The sequence below is a fragment of the Vombatus ursinus genome, unplaced genomic scaffold (assembly GCF_900497805.2).
Source record: "Vombatus ursinus unplaced genomic scaffold, bare-nosed wombat genome assembly UNPS02014812.1, whole genome shotgun sequence".
NCBI classification, from domain to species: Eukaryota; Metazoa; Chordata; class Mammalia; order Diprotodontia; family Vombatidae; genus Vombatus; species Vombatus ursinus.
Genome location: NW_020954590.1, coordinates 26,293,190 through 26,299,311, shown reverse-complemented (window position 1 = coordinate 26,299,311; position 6,122 = coordinate 26,293,190). Strand labels below are relative to the sequence as shown.

At 35.8% G+C, this 6,122-nt stretch overlaps 1 pseudogene; it reads left to right on the top strand.

Annotated features, from left to right (window-relative positions):
- The first annotated feature begins 3,255 nt into the window (after positions 1-3,255).
- On the top strand, positions 3,256-3,702 carry LOC114054259 (annotated as a pseudogene).
- Positions 3,703-6,122: the final 2,420 nt, after the last annotated feature.

Sequence of the window (6,122 nt, the reverse complement as noted above, 5' to 3'; positions counted from 1 at the left end):
TAGGGAGAACCAAGATTTCAGATGAATCCAGTTCTGGGCAACACATTTTTGAAAGAACATTGACAACAGCCAAATCAATTAATCAATAAATTAATAAACATTTATTAAGCACCCACTATATGCCAGGCACTGTGCTAAATGTTGGGGATACAAAAAAGAGGCAAAACACACTCCTTGCCCTCAAGTGAGGGACACAACATGCAGGAGAAAATATGAGGATTGGTTTAAGAACCTAAGGGTACTTAAGCTAGACAACAGGAGACTTATGGAGGGATACGATTACTTTCTTCAAATGAAATTAAATTTAACAAAATACTTTTTTAATATTATATTCAAAGGTGCTGTGCCAGGTGCCAAGAATACAAAGATGCAAACAATACAGTCCTTGCTTTCGAGGACTTTATAGCTCAATAGAGGAGGTACAACATATGCACAAGTATGATATAGCACAGTACACAAAGACAAAAGGAGATGTATACCCAAAGTGCTGTGAAAGATGAGGGAGCACATAGATCATGGAAGCTCCATGGAAATTGTGGCTCCTGAACTAGAAGAATAGGATTTCAAGAGACAGAAATGAGGAAGGAATATTTGAAGCATTATTTTTATTAGACTAACGTTGCTTGGCTTCAGAGGAGAAAAGTAGGATCAATGTGTGGTGAGACCTGTCAGATCATCTGTTCTGACTTTAGTCGAGTGTGAGATAGAGGAGCATTTATAAAAGTTATTGTGGTTCCTTATGGCTAAACCATTCTTGGCACAGTAGGACAATTAATGCGGGTCCTTTAACTGTAGGGGATGTACTCTGCAAAGCTATGGGGACCACACAGTTTTATTAATGATTCAGTGAAACAAGAAAGAGTCTTAGCTGGTGCTTAAAAAAAAAAAAACCCAAGGAACTTTTATTCATACAATCATCCTATTGGGGCTGACTGACTTTCCTACTCTTTTTTAGACACACTTCTCCCTTTTTAAGGTACTCCCAATGTTCATTTTAGGTCACTTGGATAAAAAAGGTTACTGAAGAGAGGGAAAGAATGCGGTGTGACCTCCTCAAAGTCCTGGACCTCCCTAAAGCTGGCCCTGCCAACTGGTAAAGCTAACATGACCTATAGAAGATTAGCTCTGACATTGATGTCAAGGTGCAATTCTCAAATTTTCAAATCATCATAATCCCCTTAAATGTCTTTTACACATCTTCCACATTACTGGTGGAATAGCAAACTTTTGACGCAGCCATTTTCTTGGAAAACACGATACCCTGGTCAGTTACTCCACTCCACTAGAGCTGGGTCTGTATAGAATTGTTGGAATAGAGATTTCCTGCCCAAACTTTACTGCTCCTGACTGTCTATTTTTCTTCTTGTGGTAATTTTTAATAAAGGCTATGGCTGCATATCAGACCACCCTTTCTCCCTGGTGTCAGCTGCCACAAGGGAATGACATTGGACCCTGTTCATTGACCTGAATCTGGTATGGATATTAGGACTGGAATATGCCAAAAAGTGTCTTATTTCTTGTAACAACAGCAGACAACTGTGGAGCAGCTGGGATACAAGTTTAAAGCTTGTTAAGAATAGCTGTAGTATTTTGAATCCCAGCATCATATAGCCACTTGTGGGTTTGTTAGGAATAGAAATCAAGTCAACTCAAGCCCTTGGATTCTTGGAATGAGTGGAAACCAATCCTCCTGTCCCCTCTCTCTTTGGAATGCCAATATGTGCAATGTGTGCAGATTCAAGTATTTTCAAAAGCTCTAAACCCAAGCATTGACGTAAGCACTTGAAAAAGAGAAGCTATTTCAGCAGCAAAGCAGTGTCCAGTTTCTCATCTTTGGGTGAGGCATACATAGCATAAGTTCAGTGACATGTGAGAATTAGTCATAGCTCTTAGGCTAGCATATCTGCCTAGGTGTCATGATTGTCAGTATATTACATAGACTGCAATAATGGATGAATGGACATTAATATTTCTAAGGAGTGAAGGCATAACTTCAGTGGACTTGGCAGAGGTGATAGATGAGGGAGACCATGAATTACTAGCAACCGCATTAAAATGATATTATTTTTCAGTCCTTAAATCTAAAAATACAGATCTGAGCTACAGGTATATGAGTTTTGTGTCCTAGAATTTTAGCTGTATCCATGTCTATCAGTTATCAAGCTAACTAATGGCACAAACAGTCACAGAAATTGCCATCACTGATTTGTTTTCAATTTAAAAAATCAGACAATTTTGAGTGCCATGAAAACCTTGGAACAAGATGCTTCCTAGATTGTCATATAAGTCTTCCTCAAGTTAGGCCCTGTATTCTATCTACCCTGCCAGATTGTCTCTACCGTTGGAAATAAAGACTATAATAATTTACATACCTCTGCCAAGTCATGACCTATGCCAGGCACTCACTTCCTTGTAGCACTGTCTACAAATTATGTACCATACATTCTCTTTTTCATCATTCAAATAGCTCCTAGAATCCTACTTCCCTCAAGAACTTTTCATAATTTGTCATGAAGTATTAATATCACTGAAATTCCATTTCTATAATTTTGAAGTAAATGGCTTAATTTAATTCAACAAGCATTTTAGAGTGCCTATTATGTGCCAAGTATTGAGGATACAAAGAGAAAAAAAAATGTTTATTGCCATCAAGTAGCTTACAGTCTTCTGGAGGATACAGGATGTATACAGATAAGTAATTACAAGCTGGAGAGGTTGTTAATAACTGTGGGGGAAGGGGAGAGGAAAGGATTTATGTGCTCTAAGTCTATGAATCCATTGTAGCAAGATACTATGTGATACGATCAACTTCAGCAACTCTCAGCATGTCACTTAATTGATTGTTGTATTAATTTTATTTCTCATACCATAAGGCATTCCAGAGGCATGAATGTTTCATTTCTTTTTAATTAATGCACATATTCTTTTTTCATAAATAATGAATTAGTTGGTTTGGATTCTTACCCCAGTTTTTAGACAGCACTTTGAAAATAAACCAGAGAAACCATTGCTGTCAGTATTAGTTACTCATATACAACTAATTTATAAATAAAATCAACAATAAAGCAAGGCCATATAATGATTTACAATATTTTTGCCAGGAGAACATTTGTAAGCCATAGTCACCTCAGAGTCTCATCATAACAGGAGATGCTTTTCTTCACTCCCATCAACATAATTTCACTATTAAATTTACTCCAGATTCTGATTAAAGTCTCTTAAGAATTTTTATGTTCTGTCTTCCATGGTGGCTCTGAGGTCAAAATGAAGTTCAATCCCTTTGTGATCTCTGACTGAAGCAAGAACTGCAAGAGGTATTTCAATGCCCCTTTCCACATATGGAGGAAAATTATGTCTTCTCCTCTTTCTAAGGAGTTGAAACAGAAGCACAATGTTCGCTCCATGCCTATTTGAAAAGATGATGAAGTCCAGGTTGTTCAAGGACATTACAAAGGACAGAAAATTGGCAAGGCAGTCCAGGTTTCCAAAAAGAAACAGGTGATCTACATTGAGCGTGTGCAGTGGAAGAAGCCTAATGGTACAACTGTCCATGTGGGCATTCATCCCAGCAAGGTGGTTATTACAAGGCTAAAACTGGGCAAAGATCGCAAAAAGATCCTTGAGCAAAAAGCCAAATCTCACCAAGTAGGAAAGGAAAAGAGCAAATATAAGGAAGAAATTATTGAGAAAATGCAAGAGTAAAAAATTACATGGCTGTAATTAAATTTCTAGAATAAAAAAAAAGAATTTTCAGGTTCTCATGAAGAATAAGAAGCAAATATGAGGATATTTTACCTGACATAATAGTTAGGAAACTCTTCTTTGTCCTCTCTACAGCCATCAGATAAAGTAGTCTTTCCAGGATACATACTATAAACTGCCAGTTTCTTGCAAACTCCTCATAGAATTATTTTTATAATTTTTCTTTATAACACTACAGCCATAAAAACCATTTTGACAAGGAAGAAATTTTTCTACTTTTTTGTCTTCTATACATATAGATCATACATCCTCATAGATAAAAGATAAAATACCCACATGACTCCAGAGAAACATTTCATAGCAATTTGTTTTCAACTGAATTCAAAACTCTCATATCTGACTGCTTTTCTCAATATTCCATTTGAATCTGAAAGATATAATTACAGTATCTATACTCTCTATGTGAGCCTAGTAAAAGAAGTGTTGTACTACGAAAACTAATAAGCAGATGTTGGGATAAAGATGTTAATGTAGTTGTTTGATACATTACTAAATGACTCACTCATATACTTAGAAAATGGCAAATTTTTGCCATTTACATTGGTCAGATTAGCAACCTGCTATTTCAAAATATAAGATTCTTGCTTAAAGAGTGACTAGTTTGTCTGTTTCTTAGGGCAGCCAAACCACAGAATCTTTGTTGTCTTTTTTTTTTATCAGAAAAGTGATTTGATCATACAAAAATCCTCTTCTGCTTAATGTTTTTGGGAACAAGACCTGTGATTTCATTGATAAAGAGCAGAGATTCTCAAACTTTCAGCTCAGAACTCCTTTACACACTTAAAACTTATTGAACACCCCAAAGAGCTTTTGTTTGTGTGGGTTCTATCTATCAATATTTATCACATTAGAAGTTAAAACTGATAAATTTAAAAATATTCATTCATTTAAAAATAATAGTGAACTCATAACATGTTAATACAATAGCATATTTTATTAAAATAGTTGTATTTATTACAATAAAAATTCATAATGAGTAAGTAGTATTGCTTTACATTGTTTTTCCAAATCTCTTTAAATATCTGGTTTAATTAAAGCAGCTGGATTCTCATAGATGCTTCTGAATTCTACCTATTGTGATATGTTGTTTTGGTTGAAGTATATGAAGAAAATCCAGCCTCACACAGATATGTGGTTGGAAAAGAAAGAAGGATATTAGTAGGCAAATAATAGCTCTAGTATTATTATGAAAACAATTTTGACCACATGGACCCTCCAAAAGGGTCTCAGGGACCCCATAGGAATCCAGGAACCACACTTTGAATATTATTGGTAAAGAGAATTCTTGATGAGGAAATTTCCTTTCCAGTGAGAACAGCAACTGCTCTAGAACAGGTCTTAGTGCCTAGGGGCACTAAGGTAAACCACTTGCTCAAAGTCACATGAACAATACATGTCAGAAGCAGGACTTAACTGCCTAGTCTTTCTGACTCTGACACTAGTTCTCACTCTAGTAGCCTACGTTGCCTCTTCCATTTAATTTTCATGACCTAATTGCTATAATCTCACCAAAAGATGAACTATGGACTATTTTCTTTGCTGCACTTCATTTCACAAGCACCATCTCAAAAAAAAAAGGTCAAATTCAAGGTTCAGTTACATTCATACCATACATATATTTTCACTTCCTGTCTAAATATGATTCAAGCTATAGATAAAAAAAGTTCCAAAGGGTGATGCCCAAAGGAAATAACTAAATTCATATTTGCAAAATGAAGTCTAAATTTTTAAAATGTTGTTTCTATCTTTTTTTAGCTACAAGAGAAACACTTCAAAAATTAGCAACCATCTGATGTCACTAGTTGGAATAATTTTATTAGTTAATTATGCCTCAGGGAATTAGTATTTCAGCAGCATCTCTGGCATTTACATGATAGTAAATAAAGTAGCTAATGCAGTTTTCCCTGTCAGAGCATGTTTGAAACTACCCAGAAGGTTTTAATTTAAAACCAAATAGGGGCCTTATTCACAAAGAATGTCTCAAAGTTTCTGTTTTTCTTTTTGTGTATGGACTTGTGATTTCATCAGTACATGGAAGTCCCACTGTAGAAATTTTTTCGGCAATATGTTGTCCACTCAGGACACTGAGAGGTTATGTGACTTGCCCATGGTCATACAGCTAGAATGTCTAAGAGGGAGTGTAATAGGGGTCTGATGCAATCCCTCACATGGAAGACACTAGGGAGCCTGGTTCTAGAAAGTTATGATGGTGTGTTATGGAAGATCTCTGCTTTCCAATTTGGAGCATAAAGATGTTATGTATGAAACAAGAAAATGATAAATGTTGGAGAAGATGTGGGAAAATTGAAACACTAATGCATTGTTGATATTGTGAAATGATCCAACCATTTGGGAGAGCA